Source organism: Chiloscyllium plagiosum, unplaced genomic scaffold (genome assembly GCF_037043375.1).
Source record: "Chiloscyllium plagiosum isolate Xiang-an unplaced genomic scaffold, Cpla_swu_hap1 HiC_scaffold_5, whole genome shotgun sequence".
In the NCBI taxonomy this organism is placed as follows: Eukaryota; Metazoa; Chordata; class Chondrichthyes; order Orectolobiformes; family Hemiscylliidae; genus Chiloscyllium; species Chiloscyllium plagiosum.
The window spans coordinates 94,480,993-94,504,688 of record NW_028270143.1 but is presented as its reverse complement, the minus strand read 5'-3'; the positions used below and the strand labels follow the sequence as shown (position 1 = coordinate 94,504,688).

The following is a 23,696-nucleotide window of genomic DNA, read 5'->3' as shown; positions in this document are numbered from 1 at the left end:
ATATAGAGAATACAGAACATTAGAACCTGAATTGCTGGTCCAGTGACACTGTTCTGTTGATTACTGGTAAGGTTTGCAAACTCTACTCATTAATACTGCATTTGAGCCACTTTAAAAAAAGGTGCTAATCAGCAGGCTAGTGAACATGTCGGCAGTTATTTATTCTGCATGGTAAATACCTTGCCCTTTACTCTGTCATAAAGCTGATGCAGGCTATGTAACACGTGACAGATCCTAGGTTCGTAAGTTACATCTCAACACTCCGGGAGATCACTCAATGGGGCTAATGCATATCAAAGTTTGCTGTGTAGGGGGTGGGGGAGACTACTGGGTCAGTGTTTTTCTAAAGAAGTCAATGGTTCAAACATAGTGTCAAATTGTTGGCCTGAGTTGGTGCAACCTTTTCACAAAGTACAACAACCCCCCCCACCCATCGGTTTCCATCTCTTTTCTAAGCCATGTACCTCTCAGCCCAGGCAAGAACGGCCTGTTTTCACATTCATTCCCGCTTTTGATTCCAACAAGATATACGTGAACAACCTAGTGCAGCTACCCAATCTTCCCTTTTGAAGATACCTGTAATTCAGCACAACCCTACCACAGGTCACAAATTCAGTGCCTTTCAAACTTAGATTTAATTTAACCCTTTAATTTAACCCTTTCGTGATGTTATTAGCAGGTAATTGAACAATATTGCACTGTCCTATCACTGAAGGAGCAACACATGACAACACGAATAGTCATATTTTATGGTTGCTCAAATAATTGACACCAATTTATTTCAGTTGCATGATTACCTCTGTCATGCAAGATGGGTGAGGTATTGGTTATGTCCCTGTCAGGCTGTAAACAATATATTCTAAAAACTAATGGATAGATTTCAGCAAACCTTACTACATTGTTATGATTTGGTGACGCTGGTGTTGGACTGGGGTGTACAAAGTTAAAAATCATGCAACACCAGGTTATAGTCCAACAGGTTTAATTGGAAGCACACTAGCTTTCGGAGCGCTGCTCCTTCATCAGGTGGTGTTGTGACAACCACCTGATGAAGGAGCAGTGCTCTGAAAGCTAGTGCTTCCAATTAAACCTGTTGGACTATAACCTGATGTTGCGTGATTTTTAACTTAGTACATAGATAGGCTATGGCCCAAGGAAGAACTGACTAGTTTCTAGTCAGTACTTTTTTTACATCACAGCTTGAATGTTGCTGAAGAGAGAGACATGCCCCTGAAGTTTTTCATCTTTGTACTCATCAGGACAGATGCAAGAATATCAAATTTCAACATGCCAAATAAAAGAGGAGGAAGGGACCAGGTTGTGGTGAAAAAATGGTTGGGCTAATTTAAAATTTGTCCCAACCTGATCAATTTTTTTAAAAACAGAAGCCCATCACTCCAGCATTCTCCGAATTACTTCCAGTTCATATTACATTTGCTTTCAAATAGGAAAGCCAAAACTATACAGAGATAGTGCTCCAAATATATTCTTGCCGAGGTCTTCTATAGCTATAGTAAAATCTCCCTATTTTTATATCCCCCCTTGTAATAAATAGCAATATTTTATTAGTCCTCATAATCACACCCTGTCCCTGTGTATTACCTTTTCATTATTTCTGCAAACTCAGTTTAAATAGTTTACTGCTTTTCTATTCTTCCTGCCAGAGTCACATCTGTCCACATTATATTCCAACTGTCAATTTTTTGTCCACTCACTCAACCTTTGTTGACTCTCTACCTCCTTTTGAAACTTACTTTCTTGATGCAAATAGCAAGTCAAGCTACCATACATTCTATCCCTTCATCCAAGTTATTTATATAGATTGTGAAATGTTGAGGCCTCAAACAGAACCCTGGGGCACTCAGTAGTTACAGCTTGCCGATCAAAAATAATCCATTTATTCATACATGCAGCTTTCTGTTTGCTAACCAATTCTTGCCAATATGCTAACCCCTACACCACGGACACTTATTTAGCAGAAAATGAAAGTCCATACAGTCCCAGATGATGTTCTGTCAGAGATTTGATTGATTGTATATTTAAGCTGAGGGTCACATGCCTGAGACAATGGCTGAGATTGAGAAGGCAAAGCCTACATTGTGACCTCAGCTAGTACATGAATTGAACTTGCGCTGTTGGCATTATTCTATATCGCAAACTATTTGAACTCTTATGTAGTCGCATTTTACATGGCACCTTTTTAAATGCCATTTGGCAATCTAAGTACACCACATCTACAGATTCCCATGGATCCACTTTGCTTGCTACTTCCTCAAAAGCCCTAATAAATTATATTAGCACAAGTTTCCTTTCATAAAACCATGTTGTCTCTGCCAGATTTAAAAAAAAATATTTCATTCAAGGGATGTGGACATTACTGGCTAGGTCAGCTTTTATTGCCCGTCCTTAATTGTTAAGAGTCAACTACATTGCTGTGGTTCTAGAGTCACACGGAGGCTAGATCAAATAAGGATGGCAGAATTCTTTCCAAAAAGGACATGTGGTGATTTTCTAAGTATCCCTTATAACCTCCTAATAATGGATTCTAGCAATATCCCACTGATAGATGGCTAACCGCCCTAGTTTTCTGTCTTTTATCTCCCTCCTTTTTTGAAGAAAGACATTACGTTAGCTATTTTCCAATCACTCCTCTCCATAATCAGAATCTAAGGAATTTTGGAAGATTATAACATTAATGGCTCTATTACCTCTGTGGTCACTTCTTTTAGACCCTGGAGTACAACCTTCTGGTCCTAAGGACTTCTTAACCCTTAGGCCCCCCAGTTTTCCCAATATCTTTTTAAGCTTTCAACAGTGAAGACAGATAAAACATCTGTTCAAAGCTTCTACCAGAGAGTTTCTCCAGATGCAGAGTCGAGTGTGTTGCTGGAAAAGCACAGCAGGTCAGGCAGTGTCCGAGAAGCAGTAGAATCAACATTTCAGGGATAAGCACTGCCCAAAGATCGGTGCTGGGCCTTCTACTTTTTGTCATTTACATAAATGATTTGGACGCGAGCATAAGAGGTACAGTTAGTAAGTTTGCAGATGACACCAAAATTGGAGGTGTAGTGGACAGCGAAGAGGGTTACCTCCGATTACAACAGGATCTGGACCAGATGGGCCAATGGGCTGAGAAGTGGCAGATGGAGTTTAATTCAGATAAATGCGAGACCCTGCATTTTGGGAAAACAAATCTTAGCAGGACTTATACACTTAATGGTAAGGTCCTAGGGAGTGTTGCTGAACAAAGAGACCTTGGAGTGCAGGTTCATAGCTGCTTGAAAGTGGAGTCGCAGGTAGATAGGATAGTGAAGAAGGCGTTTGGTATGCTTTCCTTTATTGGTCAGAGTATTGAGTACAGGGGTTGGGAGATCATGTTGCGGCTGTACAGGACATTGGTTAGGCCACTGTTGGTATATTGCGTGCAATTCTGGTCTCCTTCCTATCAGAAAGATGTTGTGAAACTTGAAAGGGTTCACAAAAGATTTACAAGGATGTTGCCAGGGTTGGAGGATCTGAGCTACAGGGAGAGGCTGAACAGGTTGGGGCTGTTGTCCCTGGAGCGCCGGAGGCTGAGGGGTGACCTTATAGAGGTTTACAAAATTATGAGGAGCATGGATAGGGTAAATAGACAAAGTCTTTTCCCTGGGGTCGGGGAGTCCAGAACTAGAGGGCATAGGTTTAGGGTGAGAGGGGAAAGATATAAAAGACACCTAAGGGGAAACTTTTTCACGCAGAGGGTGGTACGTGTATGAAATGAGCTGCCAGAGGATGTGGTGGAGGCTGGTACAATTGCAACATTTAAGAGGAATTTGGACGGGTATATGAATAGGAAGGGTTTGGAGGGATATGGGCCAGGTGCTGGCAGGTGGGACTAGATTGGGTTGGGATATCTGGTCGGCATGAACGGGTTGGACCGAAGGGTCTGTTTCCATGCTGTACATCTCTATGACTCTGCTCAGCCATCTTGCATTGTTGCCTGTCCTGAAGTCCACCTTGGAGGATGGTCACATGAAGAATTGAGGCAGAATGTCCCTGACTGCTGAAGTGTTCCCTGACTGGGGTGGAACACCCCTGTCTGCTGATTTGTTGCGAGGTGTCCATTCATCCGTTGTCACCTGCTTGGTCTTACCGACGTACCATATCTTGGGGCATCTTCCAAGGTGGACTTCAACTGGGAGCTTGGGTTCATGTCACACTACAGGTGATCCCACTACATTATACACTCGCTCATACACACACTTTTCCATACTCTCAGACTCAAACACTCACTCTCTCTGGTTCTCTCATGCATGCACAGGCCTATGGGATGAAGTTGCATTTGCAGACGCACTCTATTTTGCTCAAAAAGTGCATAACCTGCTGGCAGTCAGTCCATGTAATAGTTTAGAAATTTCTACTTTGGAATTAGAACCAGTAGTACTCAAGATTGGGACACAGACACACTCTAATCTCACACCTTTAATACATTGTCTGAACTGTGATGTCATTTTTTCCATAAAACCTTAAGATATCTCAAGAATGTGACTTAAAAGTAGTTCTGGGATTTACATATTAATGAACTGAAACCTGCAACCATTCTAAAAGACAAAAGACTTAACAGCAATCTAGGTTTATTCAATATATCATTTCATTTGCATGACACTGTAATCTTTTGCTATAAATTATGGTCCTGCTCCACAATTACCTGATGAAGCAGCAGCAACCCAAAAGCTAGTGCTTCCAAATAAACATGTTGGACTATAACCTAGTGTTGTGTGATTTTTTAACTTCAATTTATTTAGAGCATACAAGTCTAGTAATTTTTCTAATATTTACTAACTTAAAAGACAAAAGGACTAACACCTCTTAATTATGCAAGCAGACTGGATAGACACTCTTAATCCCATCAGAAGTAGCAGCTAGCACTTAGCACATGTTTTAACCTATCTACTGTCTCCCAGGTCAGAAGCATCTCAAACATGCATCTACTACAGACAAAACAATGTAACACCATAGAAATTTATAAACTCTTACATGGACTGACTGCCTGCAGGTTGTGCGCTTTTTGAGCAAAATAGAGTTCCAAAGGCCAGGGGAATTTTCAGGAATGTTTGAGGAGTGCTGGTTATGGTGGTGGGTATATAAGAGTTTTATGAATGGTTGAGGAGATGGGTCATTCACACTCATTTAGGTTGACTGTACCTGGTACGTTACTTCTAGCCAGGTTGAATCTATTCTAATCACTTTGGACTTTGTAGACTGCGGCTGTGCAAATATTTGGTCACATTGAAAGCAACAGCTTCCAGTCATTTAAAATGCTGTACTCTAATCTTTTTACTTATTTGGTGGTTTCAGCCCACACAACAAATGGGTATTTGTAAAATAGAACATAGGTTTGATAATGGTTTCAACTTTTTCAGTTTGCACATTTTAAGCCTTATGGCTGACAGTCAAGTGTCAAATGATGTGCAACATTCAATGGTATTGATATTAGGTAGAGACTGAGCAAATTGATGCTCACTGAAAACAACAATAAACTTCACTTCAATTGAATGCGTCCAATTTAAACCCATTCCTGAAGAAGGGCTTCTGCCCGAAACGTCGATTCTCCTGTTCCTTGGATGCTGCCTGACCTACTGCGCTTTTCCAGCAACACATTTTCAGCTCTGATCTCCAGTCCTCACTTTCTCCCCAATTTAAACCCAGGACAGTGAAAGGGCAATATAATCAATTGCAATGGATTTTTTAAACAAACTGATTTACAAACAGCTGAGATGTAATGTTACACTTTGACCTTTTTACACTCAACTGTGGATGTCAAGCCAGACACTAGCACAGATACTTCATACTTTAAAATGTTCTTCTGGTAACCCTTGCCTTTATGACTAAGTCAGACAGTTCCATGGTCCATTAAAAAAAAAATCAGCTTCATAACATTATCAGTGTTCAGGAAGCGCTGCAAAGTGCACCTTCACACACTATTCTCCTACATCTGTCTGCCTATTAGTACCTTGTACTGTAGATTCTGTACTTTGTAGCATAATTTAAATATGGGTAGGAAAAAAGAAATGTCAAAATCAAATTCAACGAGACTCATGCTTCACTTCTATTACTACCTTGCTGATATAGCTGCTTCAAATTCAAATACAGCATTCAACTGCAAGTTGGGGTATTATTTCCATAGGAGGAAAGCTCTCTCAAAAGATTTACTAATAAAAACCAGCTGAACTTGAATGGTACTATTGCCCATTTTTCTGGCTCCCGACTGTTGGTCTAAATGAATCACTGACCAGGAAAATCGGTGACCCAGATTGAAAGTTCCAAACGTGATTTTTCAAGCAACTATGTACCTGCTAATCATTATCATTTTACTGAATTATTTCAAAAAGTAGCAAAGCTGGAATGAAAACTTTATGGAAAATTTACATTTCAGTCTGCAAAGTGAGGTACAGAAGCCCAAAATTCCACTCAATATTTGACAAACATAGATGTTAACATGATGATCATGTTACAAGATTTGTGAAATCCTCATTGCAGTTTGGCAAGTCATAATGATTTAAATGTATACCCTGTGCTCAAAATGTATGGAAGAAAAGGATGGCAATCTTACAAAATGGCAGTATGTCATATTTCTTATATCTGCTGCAAAAACAATACAAGATTTAATGTTACTGAACGTACAGCAACCTTGCACAAAAATTCTGACTCAGCATAACATTTATAAAATGCCTCTAGCCAAATGCATTCCAGCCATTGAAGAACTCAGCTTTCACTCCAGGCAAACAAACTGTTTATCTAGATATAGATGGCTCAAACAGTATCAGTATGAATGGCATTGAATCAGACAAAAATAAATAATTTGACTGAAATAGTGACAATTTCTTATCTTTATTCATAATTTATTTTTCAATGCCTCAACAATAAATCTAATCCCATATTTGCTTCGGCTTCACAATACCATTTTAAAAATGCAAACATTCCAAGGCAGGATGTTGATTTTTCAGGTTAAAACTTCTGATTTTTTTTTTGCTTTCTTAGAAGTGAGCTAATTGCCAGTTCCTCAATATCTATTGAACCTGTAGTCAACTTAGTAGAGATCGCAGTACTGTACTCAAAGGTCTGTACTGTACTTAAATTATCTCAAAGGTCTTCATGTGAGCTTCAGTTGTGGAAGACAGGTAGAGTAGACAAACATAAACTCAGAAAATCACCCAAACCAATCAAATAGGCACTTTCAAACACAACGCAACTCCATTCACTGTCATGACCATGGATCTGAACCCTGAATACTATTGACATTTTTAATTTGGAATTCCAAAATGCGTTTCAAAAGAGGCCTGATACAGCCAAAAGATACAAAAGGAACTTCAAACAGCAAATCTTCAAAGAGGAAAGAAGTCAAAACAGTTTGGATGTGATCTCTTGTAACTACATTGGTAACAAGAGGCTGGCAAGCTCCTGCACAACAGCAAGCCAAAGCCACCCCCTACAATCATGCTCTAATCTACAGGCAAATTTTGTGTTTTCCCGGTGAGGAATGTACAAGGACAGGGGTTAAAAAGCCAGTTTCAGTACTATGAAGTGTGAAGTTGAAGTGTGTCTCTGAGGTAAGATATCTATTTGTCCTAGCTTGGGTTTGAGCGTTAATGGGCTGTGAAGGCCACAATTGAAGAACTATTCCCCCATTTACGCCTGTGTTGCAGGTAAAGGAACTCTCTCATTCTGAAAGCTAGCTAGTAGGTCACACTAAAGAAAAGGACCACGCACGGTCTCTCCTTCACCTCGAATAATGGAATTCAGTCACTGTCAAAAGGAATTAAATAACAGAATCTCAACCAACCTGCAAAGCTAACAATCTTGAAATAGACTGTACAACCACCAATGTCAATGCTACCAGTAACCTCCACTGCCATGGCTGGACCATTAAACTGTTCACTCTTTGTGAAAAATTGAGAGATTAATCCAAAAATCAACTTTTTAACCTAGATCCTTTTGAACTCACCTCTTATTTCTAGTCTATGTGTAGTGACAAATGTGTATCACTATTTGTCTCATGCTTATTAATGAATAAGCTCACTGCTAATTCAAGAAAGCCTGGTTAAATTGGTTCCTTCTAAAACACAAGGTCATTTGGATCAAGATAGGTATTCACAAGGGAACGGATCCATTTTTATCACGATCAAGCAAGAGGGGCTGAGCAAGGTGAATGGGAAGTAAGCGAAATCAACCGTTCTCACTTTGGAGCACAAGGATTTGAATCATAACTAATTAGAGAAAATCTCCAGAGATCTGGCTCATCATCATAATGGCTCGAAATTTCCTGGTCTTTTGACATTGAACGTATTTGACTTCAGTTAATTTCAAGTTGAAACTTCACTTAATTCATTTAAGTAGTTACATCCCATCATATTAAAAGACAAAAAATATCAGGTTCCTGTATTTATGAGCTTCAGTTTATTTATCAAAATTTAACATGCGTTAAAACTTGGTTAATCATGTGTAGTATATCACCGATTTTCTTGTGATTTAGAAAAGCCTCCCCTCACTGAGACCTGCACAGCGTTTTACACATCTCTAAATGGTTTGAGATTCAGAATCTGTTCACATTAAAGAGAGAAAAGTTTCCACAATTATATTATGTTAAGCATACCATACTTGACGTGCAAATCATTACTTTAAACTGTAATTTTCATAATATTAGTAAGATAAAAAAGTGGATTGAAAGGAAGTGGCAAACATTTCATGCACCCTAATAAATTCCTGCTTCTTTTACACCACATTTTACATTCTAATATACATAAGATTCTCAGAATATTTTAGACTAAATTGCTAATGAGACCAAAGTTAGTTCAAATTTTACCTTTGCTCAGATTGAGCAAATTCTTGCTTATCACCTCATGGGTGAGTCTGAAATTTGAAGAAGAAAGCTTGCAGCTAATTCAGGTGTATTTATAGGAAATTGATCTGAAAAATGTGTTGTTGGAAAAGCGCAGCAGGTCAGGCAGCATCCAAGGAGCAGGAGAATCGACGTTTCAGGCATAAGCCCTTTTTCAGTGATGCCCGAAACGTCGATTCTCCTGTTCCTTGGATGCTGCCTGACCTGCTGCGCTTTTCCAGCAACACATTTTTCAGCTCTGATCTCCAGCATCTGCAGTCCTCACTTTATCCTAGGAAACTGATCTCCAAATTCCAACCCCACGAGACTAGGCTAGTTCAGAAATAACAACGATTAACTAGCAGCATACCCATTCTAACTTTACTAGACTGTTGCTTAGGCTATAAATACCCAGTCAAGATTTATGAAGAACAACAGAAGCCTTGGAAGTTTATAGAAGAGGCAGGGGGTTACTCTAGAAACAATTCAGAAAGCAAATGTGTGCATGAGAAAGCACTGGGGGTAGATAAAAGAAAATCCAAAAGGCATTTATAAATATATTAGGGGCAAACGAATAGCCATTAGCAAGAAATACTCAAAGGTAGTCAATGTGGCTTTCTCAGCTGGAGATCACGTCAGACAGGTTTAATTGTTTTTTTTCCTGATGAGGTGACGATGTGTGTATGTAAGGGTAGTGCAGTGGATGTAGTCTAAATGGACTTCAGTAAGGCTTTTTGACAAGGTCACATGTGCAAGACTGGTAAAAACCAATGGAACCAAGATAATTTGGCAAATTGGATTCAAAGTTGGCTTAGTGGCTGGAGACAGAGTTTAATGTTCAAAGATTGATTTTTGTGACTGCAGTGTACATTAATGATCTAGATAGGAACGTAGGAGGTTTGAGCAGTAAGTTGGCAGGTGACTCAAAAACTGGTGATATGTTAAGTAGTGAAGATGGAAAGCTTTAGATTATGTCATGAAAAAGATGGGCAAAACAATGGAATTTAATCCTGACCAGTGTGATATGATGCATTTTGGGAAGATCATCTAACCAAGTGAGTACATGTTGTGTGATAGTACCTGAGGAAACAGAGGGTCAGAAGGACCTTCCTATGCACATCCACAGATACAAAGGCAACAGAACAGGGAGATAAGGTGGTTATGATGACAAATGGGACCCTTGCCTTTATTAGTAAAGATGTTGAATACAAGAGCAAAGAGGTTATTTTAGATATTTAGAAATTGTTAATTAAGCTACAGCTGGACTATTATATGTAGTCTGGTCACTACACTATAGGAAGGATGTCATTGCGTTGGAGGGGGTGCAGAAGAGATTCATCAGGATATTGCCTGGGCTGGAGTATTACAGTATGAAGAGATATTAGTTAGGCTCAGGTTATTTCCCATTGACTGAGAAGGCCAAAGAGGACTTGATTACGGTATACAAAATTATGAGGTGCACAGATCAGATAGATAGGACAAACCTTTCCCCTTGGTCGAGGAATCAATAACCAGGGCCATACATTTAGGGTAAAAGGCAGGAAGTTTAGAGGGAATTTGAGGAAGACTGCTTAAATGTGAAGGGAAAGGGAAACAACATTCAGAAAAGATAAAGTAAATATTCCAGTTTTGAAAAATTAATCAACGTTTCATTTTCAGATGAGAACTGACTAGTTGTAGTAGATTAACAAGCTGTTTATATGTCAGAGTACCAGAATCTACAGAAAATAAATACTGCATATGAGGACAGTGACATGATGTTTATAATTAGGACTAGGCTTTTTAAAAATATAAATGAGGGTTTGCTCAATGACTAAGTAATTAAATTACTTAAGTAATCCTTTGAAATTTAAGTCAATATTTCAAGACTCTCCTTGATGTAAAACTTCAAGTTAACTCCTTTCAGTGAAATGTTGATGAATAGTGCTGATTCATAATATTGCCAGCAGGTTGGTATCCATCTTTCAGGCAATAATTATTTTGAATGACTAGACTGTATTTAGCAATATTCCTAAAAGCTTTGCGCATTGATTTACTTAAGGATAAATCCTATTAATTCTCAGAATACTGGGAAACAGCCAGACTTGATTTACCAAATATGACAGAAGAACTGCAAGCTTCAGGTAGAATTGGAGCACATGTTTAAGACAGAGTCACATGTACACTCAAGGGCATGTTGTTCTCACATTCCATTTCAAGCCCAACTTTGAAAGCACAGAGATGAAAAGTGGGTAACTGCGAGAAGATTTAATCATATTCCCAAAGAAACATATCACTGAGCCATCTCTCAGGCTGTGCAGTTTTTGGCAAATGTTCAAGTTGCTACAATCCAGCATAGCGTGTCCCCAACCACTACCACTCTCTGCTACCTACCCAAATAAGGTAATGTGCAAATTGACTGGTTGGCTTGTAGGTTACACAATGTTTATCGCAGCTTGCTAACAGCACACTTCCACCAGATGATCCACCTTTTGACAGACAAGAATCATGTAACTAGCCCCTGTCAACAGTTGTAAATGTTCAGCTGTTTGGAACAACAAACCACGCTTAAAGATCTGATTTGAAATCTACGTTTTTATAATAAAAAAATGCTTTTTTTGAGCATTACAATGTAAAATAAAATAACTGATAAAAATCAGCAGGAATTATTAAACACTTACAACTCAGACAACATTTCTGCAGCTTGATTTAAACTTTCACCACTGAGAACAGATTAGGGCAAGTTACTTATGATCATATCAATAAGGTAAGATGCAATATTAACTGCATGATTCCCCACATGGCAAATTCAATTTCAGTCAATTCAGGCCAGCTATGTGCCTCTAACCAAAAACAGTTAGAAAGAACTGGGAGATTGGCACTGGGAGGCAGATCATGTGACCCTCAAGACTTGCATCCTCTCCAAATTTATTTCTACCACCCAGACCCTTGTTTATTTTTATATATGGCCACACATGCTCCTGTGTCTGGCATGCACAGAGACCCCTTGGTTGTTCTACAGCTAAAAAATATTGATCACGACCTCCAGTCGTTTACAGTTGCAGAGATAAAAAGACAAGATAAGGTGACTGCCTTCGTGTTTATCTTTCAGATTGTATCTATCTGGAGAAAGGGAACACAAACAATCCATCTATTTCTCGGAGGAAGCTGCTTACATAAATAGCATATCCTGCTTTGTATCAAATGCAACAATGAAAAATTAAGTATAAACATAAATGTAACTTGCATTTATATAGTACCGATGTAATCAAAATGTCACAAAGCACTGCACCTTAACCACCTCAAACCTCCTCGCCCCTGCCCTCCCCAAACTCAAGCCAGATAAGAGATGAGACCAAGCTGGAGTACTGTGAAACAATGAGAGAGTAGCAGAAAGATTATAATCTCTCTCTGGCATGAGGCAAAATAATAACACCCATAGGGCAAACTCAAACAGCCACAATATAAGGAGTTTAGTGCTAACATGAGGAAACCGCTAATCATTGAAACAGATATTGCCACTGTCTTCTACATCAGAAGCAATTTTACTTAAGCATTTAAGATGAAGATGATGTGTTATGAAAGACTAGGTTCAGTTAGTAAGCAAAGCTTGGAGCACTGGACGCAAATCCCACAGTCTTCCATTGTGAAGACAGCTTTCAGTCTAACTGCTCACATTTAAATCTTAGGTATAAATGTCATCACCATGTGCTCAGGGTTGTAAAGGTGCAAGGGTAAAAAGCATAAAAGGTAGAAGTCTTGAAGTTCCTTTATGAATTTGCAGTAAAACTCCAATTTCTTGCAGTTTCTCTCTAATTCTTTAAAATAACTGAAGTTAACATCTAGGACAGAAGTTTTAAGAATATTGATTGGTTGGAATGCAATGGCATGGAATGAGGAAATAATTTTATTTAAAATTAACGTACTCAGACATGTTCTAAGCCAAACTGCAAACAACAAATGCTGGAGATCACAGCGGGTGAGACAGCATCCATGGAGAAACATTAAGCTAGCATTTCGAGTTGAGATGTCTGTTCATCAGCGCCAAAGTTAAATGTGGAAGGGATACAAAGTTAAAAATCATAAAGCCAGGTTATAGTAAAACAGGTTTATTTGGAAGCACTAGCTTTCAAAGCGCTGCTCCTTCATCAGGTGGTTGTGGAGTATAAGATCTTAGGACTCAGAATTTTTCGCAAAAGTTACAGTGGAATGCAACTGAAATTAGAGACTGAAAAAGACCTGGATTGTTTGTTAAGTCTCTCACCTTTTAAAGCTGTTAACTCAATATTACATCCAGAATGCTGTAAAGTACCTAGTCTGAAGGTGAGATGTTATGCCTCCAGTTTGTGCTGTGATTCACTGGAACACTGCAGCATGCCGAGAACAGATACGTGGACATGCAGGCAGGACGCGGTGTTAAAATGACCGGCTACAGGAAGGTTGGCCACTGGTGTGGTAGCTTGACCTGAGCCCAAACCCCTGAGCTTAGAGACAGAGACACCCTTCACTAAAGTAAGGCACAAAAACTTGGTTCATAACTCTGAACACTCTCCACTGAAGATGATTTTAATGATCTGAAGAGAAGTGAGAGTAAATGTGGCAGAATTTTAAAATCCTAATTTGCAGAAACTAGAACCTAAATAATATGCATCTTCCAACTATCCCCTGGGAATGAGTGCTAGGAAGAAATCAGGACTCAGATCTTGCTGGTAAATTAACTGCATGTTAACAATCCATGTTTATTAATATGAAAATCAACCCAGGAGATTGGGTATTTTGCAATGTATTTGAATCCCCAGACATACTGGTCAGTTTACACAACTCGGCCATTTGCTTCCTATCGTGACATTTTGTTCTCAGTCCTTCCCATTATTTTTAAGAACTTGCTGGGTCTGTACATTCACTGTCCATTAAACTCATTACAAGCATTTAATTCTGACTGTTAAGAGAGACAAATACATTTAAAAAAATTATGATAGCTGTTAACGCAATGCTGATCAACATCTCCGGCTCAGAACTGAACTCAAGCCATGAAATTGGTCTGTTGCGAACCAGTGGCAATATTCCTACCTCTGGGATTGGAGCCCGTTTCCAGGTGTGTGTCATAACATATCTAAACAGGTTGATTTAAAAAATATCTAAACCATGGTGCAGTGGCAGTACCTCTACCTCTCAGCCAGAACATCCAAGTTCATGTTCCATCTACATGACCTGGACATGTGTTATAGCATGTCCAAACAGGCTAATTAAAAGTAACTAAATCATAATGTGTTGCTTCATTTGGCAGCAAATCATTCTTGAAGATTTTGAAAGTGTCAAATTCAGCATTTCTACATTTCATTTCCAGTTTTATATTCCATTGCATTTCCTTATGCTCCTCTTCCTCTGATTTGTCTATAATGGATTTGACTCTAATTCATCCTCCCTCTGTAATTCCTTTGTTTCTTTAACAATCCTTATACTTCGAGATATATTGTTGGCCCAAGACTTACAATGTCCCAATACCCAGTTGCTTTAATTATGCTCTCATTGACTTGTACTTCTAGAAAGTTGCATTGCAAAATCTTTTTGAGCTGATGGGTGCAGATAAAATGTCCAATTAATGAGGCAAGTGGAGAAGTATCCTACTGCAAAACTTTCTCCATATGTTCACTCTAAATGCTGGTATTAATCAAATACTTTGGTTCTTGAAGTCACAGTTCAGTAACAGCCTGTTATTAAAGTTTAACAAAATGAAATAAAATTATACACAATTTTCCTTACCATAACAGCATGAAAATTACTATACTTCATATGACCGCAGTGAGTATTTAAAGTTGAGTAAACTAACCACGTTTTGTGACTCAGCAGTAACATTACTTAAACTCAAAGTCCACCCAAGAATTAAGAGTCGTATGACAAACTTAGCTTCTTGACAATATTGCCAAATCAAAAACTATGGTATTCCTCAAATATATGAAATTACACACATCAGTTCCAATCAACATGGAGTAGCATACCAGGAGACAGAAACACAATAAAAGGCTCCTCCACATGGATTGGTAAAACACCAAGGAAAAAAAAAGCATCAGCAAATATTCCAATGGAACAGGAGCTGAGGGGGGTTCAGAAGACCGTAAGATGTAGGAGTACTCGTAGGCCATTCAGCTCGAGTTTACTTTTTTTTTAAGAATTCCTACAGTGTGGAAACAGACTATTCGGCCCAACGAGTCCACACCGATCCTCCAAAGAGTAACCCACCCAGTTCCCTACATTTTTAACCGCTGACTAATGCATCCAAGCTACACATCCCTGAACACTATGGACCATTTAGCATGGATGGAAATGTGTTGCTGGAAAAGCGCAGCAGGTCAGGCAGCATCTAGGGAACAGGAGAATCGACGTTTCGGGCATTAGCCCTTCTTCAGGAATGGCCAATTCACCTAATCTGCACATTTTTGGATTGTGGGAGGAAACCGGACCACTGAGGAAACCAACACAGACGTGGGGAGAATATGCAAATTCCACACAGACAGTCACCTAAGGCTGGAATCAAACCCAGTTCCCTGGCGCTGTGAGGCAGCAGTGCTAACCACTGAGTCACCATGCCATCCTTAACGTTGACTCTGCCACTCAATGACATCATGCTGTTTTCTGTATAGAAAGCAAGTGGAAGCTTGTGCTCAGATTGAAAAAGACCGAGTTTGAGAGATTTAAAAGGAGGCTAGATTTTCTAGATTGGACTGGAGAGAAAGAATTTCCAGTGTAACATTAGTGAATTCAATTCTGGGATTAGTAGTTACCCAGCTGAGAAAGAAACAAATCAACCAGGAGTGGAAAACAGTTTTGGGCTTGGTCTGGAAGAATGGTGTAGAATAAATTGCAACCATGGCTTGGGATTGTCAGTCATGTTAAAAGTCATATTGTGGATCGTTTATGTCATTGAAAGTCTAAGTTGTTCTCAAAAATACTGCTTGTCAACGTTTGTGTGATAAACTAAGTCTTAAAACTTGAAAAAACTCACATGACAAGATTTCAAATCAGTCATTGGGATTCAAATATTTTAAAAGCTAGCTGTCTCTACAAGGATTGCAATACTACAAGATTGTCACATAATCCAAATTATTTGCTAAAAATACTTTTCTGTTCTGAAATAAGTTATGTTATGCAGCCTACATGTAACTCCAATATCAGAGTACTGTTTTGACAGCAAAAACCATGCAATGAATCTATCGGAATGCAACATTAATATTTCGCTGATGAAACTGACAACTTTCCTGAGACTGCACATGCGCAGGTAATTGTGGCAATCCAGAAGCTGTTCCCTTTCTTTATTTGCTGCACTAGTGAAGACACCAGAGACAGCAATCAAACAGAAATCTTCCAATTGAGTTGAAAAAAAAGTGCAACTGGTTGAATGTATATAAAGGGTTCAGGACCGTAATCACATATTTTGTTTAAATTATTCATTTTCTTTTTGTAAAACTAAATGAAAAATGAACTCAGTGGGTTTTACTTCCTGATTTTCTGCAAGAATACTTCAATATGATTGGTTACTTGCACTGTGATGACATCACTATTGTTGGATAGCCCCTCACCTTGGCACCGGACACAAACTCATGGCAGGAAATGGGAATTCCACACCAGCGATTCCCAGCTTTTTGAGAGTTTGCTTCTTTGAGGGGAACAGTAAACACTGTTGCTTCACCACTGACCACACGGTCTAGGGAATTGTGATTTAACTTTTACTACCTAAGGAAATTGACCTCATAAAAGAACAGACTAACACTATAGAAGGCTCACCACCACATTCCCAGAAAAAAAACATGTCGACTTGCCAAATTAATTCACACCAAGACAGAATTATTTGAGCAAAATAATTCAGGTGAAGCTGCAGAGTGTGGATAAGGGTGAGAGGGAAAGGACGGATAGTTATGACATAGAGAGCTGGATGGTAGGTCAACATAAAAGAGAAAAAAATATGGAATGGAACATACTGCAAAATTAGAATGAAAAAAAATGGGCAGGACAGGTCAGAGGGGACAGCAAAAGAATAGCAAGAGTAAAGAAGCTCAGAGATTTGTTGGGTTGGAAGAGTGGCAGATGTTGTAAGAAAGAGGGAGAGAGAGGAGAGAGATGCTTTCCCTAGAGGGTAGCGGACACACATTTGGTTGTTAGTGGGAGAAATAATCAAGTGTTATAAGCTGCTGGATGTGTGTCAAAGCTCTGGGGATGAAGGTAAATATTTTATCTTGTTTAAAGAAGGAAAATAGAGAACCAAGTCTTGGATTTGCCAGTCATGTTAATTGTGGATGAAGTTCTAGGTTTCACAATGAGACATGAAATTAGCTACAACTTGGAAAGACTTGGGGTGATTTGAAAAAGTCACCATAAAGGGTATGTACAACTCAATTTTTCTAAACCAAATGACAAAAGATAAAGATAAATCCATGATGCAACATAAACATGCCTCTGGATTTGATAAGGTGTCATTAGAATATAGTTTGCTTTCCTTCTAAATGAATTATTTTTATAAAGGAATGTGAAATTTATCAACATTTTGTCAATGAACCAAACTGAGGCATAACAAATGGTGAGAGGAAATAAAGAGGACTGTAAAGGGGTGCAATGTATGTGTGGGTGTTCATATGCCATGGTAGGAGAAGGTAGGAAATGCGATGGACAGAAGACAAGGGGGAAATGGAGAGGCAGAAACAATAAACAGGAGAGCTGGTGAATGCAGAAAGATAGCATCAAGGTAATGTTCTTGTACTAGTATTTTCCAGGGATTCAAGTTCAAAACCTACATCGCAACAGCTGTAAATACAAATACTACACAAAATCTGGAATACAAAGCCGGCCTCTGTAAATGATTGCCATGAAACCAGTGGATTAATGCAAAAGCCAACCTGGTTCCCTAATGTCACCAGGTCTGGGGTACATGTGATTCTAGACCAGTAGAAATCTGGTTCACTATTAACTGCTCTCTGATTAACCCAGTAAACCATCCAGTCACATTGAACTTTTGAAGAAAAGTAGTCTAAGAATAAAATGAAATCAATCATCTCAAAATGACCTGGTCAACAGAAATGACAAAGGCAAAGGCATTCTCCATAAAATCCTCATCAAGATCTAGAAACTTACGCCAAATAAGGGAGACCCTGAGTCAAGCAGCACCTTAACAGTCAGTCAATCTCATCAAATCATATTTATCTGCCAATGGCCCAGACTCCTCCATCACCATCTCTGGGCATGTCCATTGAAAGGACAGATCACGAGAGAGAAAATAATGCATTAAAAGTCAGGAGGTAGATATGTTGACACTCCTCAACTTTGACTCTGGACCCAACTTAGCCTCATAACACCAGATCAATCAGAAGCAAGAAATTTGCTGCTGATATCTTTGTCCCCCCAACTTATGAAACAGCATTCTTCTATTTTGAACACCTCTTGGAATAAGTACTGATGATAAGAAGGGCACAAATTTCAATGCATATCACCAGGAATGATTTGGTAGCACCTTGAAAGAACAAACAAGACATTAGGTACCAAACTTGGCCTACAACTGGTATTGAGGAAGCTGGGGGGAAAACCTACACAATTTTATTGTCAACAATTGACTTGTCACAGATGCATTGGTCCCTATCAATATTGAAAGGACTGGCCATTACACATTTTTGAGAGGTTATATCCACCTCCACTTTGAGAAAACATTTCATTGTGTTGCAAGACAGTACCATATTGCTAAACAGGATATTGTCAGAATGGACCCAATAGCTCAAATCTGCTCACCAGCAGCAGCAGCAACTTTGTGCCCAAACTGTAGCCTCAAAACCTCACATATCCCACAATATACCACTACCATCAAGCTAGTACCTACGTCCTTTTCAAAGACCAAAGTGCTACCAAATCATTCCTGGAGAAATTCACTGACATTTCCTATCCAGAGATTAAAAAGGTGTTGCTGGAAAAGCACAGGTCAGGCAGCATCAAAGGAGCAGGAGAATCGACGTTTCGGGCATAAGCCCTTCTTCAGGAATGAGGAGGGTGTGCCAAATAGGCTAAGATAAAAAGTAGGGAGGAGGGACTTGGGGGAGGGGTGTTGGGAATACGATAGGTGGAAGGAGGTTAAGGTGAGGGTGATAGGCTGGAGAGGGGGTGGAGGCGGAGAGGTCGGGAAGAAGATTGCAGGTCAAGAAGGCGGTGCTGGGTCCGAGGGTTGGGACTGAGAAAAGGTGGGGGGAGGGGAAATGAGGAAGCTGGAGAAATCTGCATTCATCCCTTGTGGTTGGAGGGTTCCTAGGCAGAAGATGAGGCGCTCTTCCTCCAGGCGTCGTGTTACTATGGTCTGGCGATGGAGGAGTCCAAGAACCTGCATGTCCTTGGCGGAGTGGGAGGGGGAGTTAAAGTGTTCTGCCACGGAGCGGTTGGGTTGGAGGTGTTCTCTGAAACGTTCCGCAAGTAGGCAGACTGTCTCCCCAATGTATAGGAGGCTACATCGGGTGCAGCGGATGCAGTAAATGATGTGTGTGGAGGTGTAGGTGAATTTCTGACGGATATGGAAGGGGCCTTGGAGGGAAGTGAGGGGGGAGGTGTGGGCGCATGTAGCCTCCTATACATTGGGGAGAAGGGCACCTACCTGCAGGTCCTTGGCCTCCTCCATCGCCAGACCATAGCAACACGACGCCTGGAGGAAGAGCGCCTCATCTTCTGCCTAGGAACCCTCCAACCACAAGGAATGAACTCGGATTTCTCCAGCTTTCTCATTTCCCCTCCCCCCACCTTTTCTCAGTCCCAACCCTCAGACTCAGCACCACCTTCTTGACCTTCAATCTTCTTCCCGACCTCTCCGCCCCCACCCCCTCTCCGGCCTATCACCCTCACCTTAACCTCCTTCCACCTATCGTATTCCCAATGCCCCTCCCCCAAGTCCCTCCTCCCTACCTTTTATCTTAGCCTGCTTGGCACACCCTCCTCATTCCTGAAGAAGGGCTTATGCCCGAAACGTCGATTCTCCTGTTCCCTGGATGCTGCCTGACCTGCTGCGCTTTTCCAGCAACACATTTCCATACTTAATAAGGTGCCAATCTGGTGAAGCCACAAAACTACTTTTGAGCTAAATGGCATAAACACATACCATAGGCATAACAAGGCAATCCTGCAACCAACCAATTAGATCAATGGTCTTGAAGATATCCAGTCATGAATTGCAGTGAAATTTAAGCTTGCTGTATGTGGTGGAATTCCCACAAATGTTCCCATCGTCCATGATGAGGGAACACAGCATATCTGTGCAAAACACAAGACAGAGATATTTGCATCCACCTTTAACCAGAAGTGTTAAGGTGGATAATCTCTCTCAACTTCCCCAAAGTGCCCAGCATCACAGTTTCCAGTGTTCAACCAACTTGGCTCACTCGGTAAGATTAAAGAAACAAATGAAGGTACTGAACACTGTAAAGGCAAAGGGCCCTGACATTATGACAGCGGTAGTAATAAAGATTTATGCCCCAGAACTAACCAGTAACGTAGCATAGCTGTTCAAACAATATGGAAAATTGCCCAGGTCTGTCTTGTCCTCAAAACAAGCAAAATCTAATCCAGCCAACTACTGCCTCATTTATCTATGGGGATTCACCCAAACATATGCATTAGCAGGAGGAGTAGACCATTCCCAGCTTGAGCCTGCTCCACTGTTTGTTAAAGACGTGAAATGACTGTGGTACCTATTCTTCTGTCTACCTTTTATTGCCTTTGGCTACCACATCATCAAGAGTATCTCCATCATCAGCAAAGTGATGGAAGATGTCACCAACCTGCTATCAAATGACACTCACTTACCAGCTCACAAAGCTATTTGACAATCATCATGGTTCTATCATAAGTTACTGTTTAGCTTGTCATTAGAATATCAATTAAAGGGATAAATGTTTAAAGCTACAACAGATGGAAGGTATGTGTCAGAATGAATCCAATAGCTCAAATCTGCATGTCATCATCAGCAGCAGCATTATGCTCAACTTGTACCCTTGTGACCTAGCATTTCACACAGTTCCACATATTCACCACATCTCCCTGTTCCCTGGCTAACATGCTGCAGTGCTCCAGCAAAGCTCAGTGTAAGCTGGAAGAACAGCACCTCATTTTCTGCTCAGGGACCCTGCAGCCTTCTGGACTCAACATAGAATTCAATAACTTTAGGGCTTGAATTCTCCTATTTCCTAGTCCTCAGGCCCATACATCAGGCCTTGTTATCACATAGTCAGCTATTACACAACCCATTGTTAGCCAATAACAGCCTCCATTAATAGCTAATCACCATCCCAGCCAAACAGTTATCCACTCATTTGTCTGACTGTTCATGTCTCTGTCAGCTCCATCCTCACTTATCATTTACTCCTAACCCCCTCCTTCCACCCTATCATCTGCCTAAAAAGTAACAAAAAAGTAACATCTTCCATCAGTTCTGAGGAAAAGTCACCAAATCTGAAATGTTAACTCTGATTTCTTTTCACAGATGCTTCCAGACCTGCTGAGCAACTCCAGCATTTTTTTAGTTACAGATGGAAGGGACTATGGGAAATTAGGTTACAGAAAAGAATATCTGTAATTTCTATCATTCTATTAAGAAGAATCCCCTTTATTCAGCCTGAGGGCAGGGAGTGGTTCAGAAATGTTGATTTGGAGGTGGTAACTTTTAAGATGTGCTCCCAAAGCACAATATTTTGTACAATCTTTTAGAAATGGCTGGAGAAAGTTAGCAAGTGTGGCAGCATCTGGGGAGAAAGAAACAGAGTTATGTTTCAGGTCAAATGTGACTCTTCTTCAGAACTGAACTTTTAGTTCTGAAGATTAATGGAGATCTTAAATGTTAACTGCTGTCCTCTCTACAAGCCAGACCTGCTGAATTTTTCTAGCATTTTCTGCCATCTGCAGTATTTGTTTTTAGTACAAACTTTTAATTTTGTTTTGGTTCTAACTGGGCACAATCCAGCTCAAAGTGATCACCTTCAGAAAAAAACTGAAATGTGAACCTTAATTTACATCTAGGGTATGCTGTGGATATGCTCCGATTCGACATTGATTGATCTGAGACCAGTGGCCAGACGTCACATGATCACACTGCAAGTGATTAGAATGTCAGATGATCAACTCCCATCCCACCCCTCAAATTGGGAACAAGTTCTATACCAATATGACTGAGTTTTAACTAATGTAAACTACTTCATTATGTTCTATGCAGTCGTTTCAAATACAACATGGGCTGCATAAGTCAACAAGATTACTAAGGATGAGCAGAAGATGTAACCTGGCTGGTTCTGAGCTTCAAATTACTACTGAGCTCAAACCTAACGTGTGATTTAAGCAAGCAAAAGCTCCTCTCGTCACCGGGATGATGTGTGTGGTCAAAAGGTATTGTGCCAACATTGTTGTGCAAGTTTAAATTCCCAGCAATTATAATTTCTTGAACTATTCAAACATTACACTGTACAATACTTGCAATATTAATATATAAAATAAACTTTATTCAGTAACAAAGTGGAACATGCAAATCACAAATTAATGATGACTTTTTCTATAATAAACACAACAGTGAGTACATTCCAACTTTAATACCAAGTACTCCCTTACCAACTGTGCCACCTCAAAACAGGAGCCAGCAAAATACTAACCACATTAATATCGGAAACCATAAGTATAATCACACACCTTATTTTGTTCAAAAGCTTTGAAAGTTTGCTTCACTTTAAGCTTCCACTATGATTTAACCTCTACGCTTTTAAGGGCTTAATATATTTGTGAAATATCAGACACGATTGGATCAATATTGACAAGAGGTCTTTTTCTTCCCTTGTAATTAACTTCCAAAAGAAAATGGATTAGAAGACAAGTTCAACTATTGTCCTCTTTTGTTATAATTTGGGGGTGCCGGTGTTGGACTGGGGTGGACAAAGTTAAAAATCACAACACTAGGTTATAGTCCAACAAGGTTTATTTGGAAGGACTAGCTTTCGAGGTGCTGTCCCTTCATCAGGTGGTTGTTGGACAGGACCATAGGACACAGAATTTATAGCAAAAGGTTACAGTGTCATGGAGCTGTAATTATGACACTATAACCCTCTTGCTATAAATTCTGTATCTTATGGTCCTGTTTGACAACACCTTGAAAGCTAGTGCTTCCAAATAAACCTGTTGGACTAAGACTTGGTATTGTGTGATTTTTAACTCCTTTGTCATGTCACCTTGAACACACCAGCCATACAACAGTAGAAACAATATCTTCCATGTATAAATGCTTTAGAATTTAAGGCAATAATTCAATCAATCAGACAGTTCTGCCAAAACTTAGCTTTGAGAAGATTTAATGATATATAATAGGGAATTATTGCACACCCTTCACAAACACCAACAGTGTAAGAAAGACAACCTGCTTAGATTTATCAAGGTTATATTCCATTTCCTGCCAAAGTTTCATTAACCAGAAATTCCTATCAAACAGATCCTGCCATATGGTTTCAGGAACATTGTTTGAAATCGGCATACTCCCTAGAAAACTAATGCCTCAAGGGCAACAGTTGGAAGCTGAACAACTGCATCTAAATAGCAGAGAGAGAAATAGCTAGCTAATTTCCATGTTTATTTAGTGGAAGGGCATTTAACAGGGCACAAAAAAATGAAAAAAATGGGAAATACATATCTAATGTCTAAACAATATTCATAAATCTCTCTTCTCTCCCTCCTTGATGCTATATGCATTATGTCCTCAGGAACTGGACATGAATAAAATGGCTATCAAGATTAGAGTGGCACTGGAAATGCACAGCAGGTCAGGCAGCACCTGAGGAGCAGGAAAATAGACGTGTCGGGCAGGAGCCCTTCA

General features: G+C 39.8%; 1 protein-coding gene across 4 annotated transcripts in view; it reads right to left on the bottom strand.

Annotated features, from left to right (window-relative positions):
• Positions 1-23,696, bottom strand: part of svila (supervillin a) — a 339,560-nt gene that overhangs the window by 220,659 nt on the left and 95,205 nt on the right. The gene's annotated exons all lie outside the window — the stretch shown is intronic.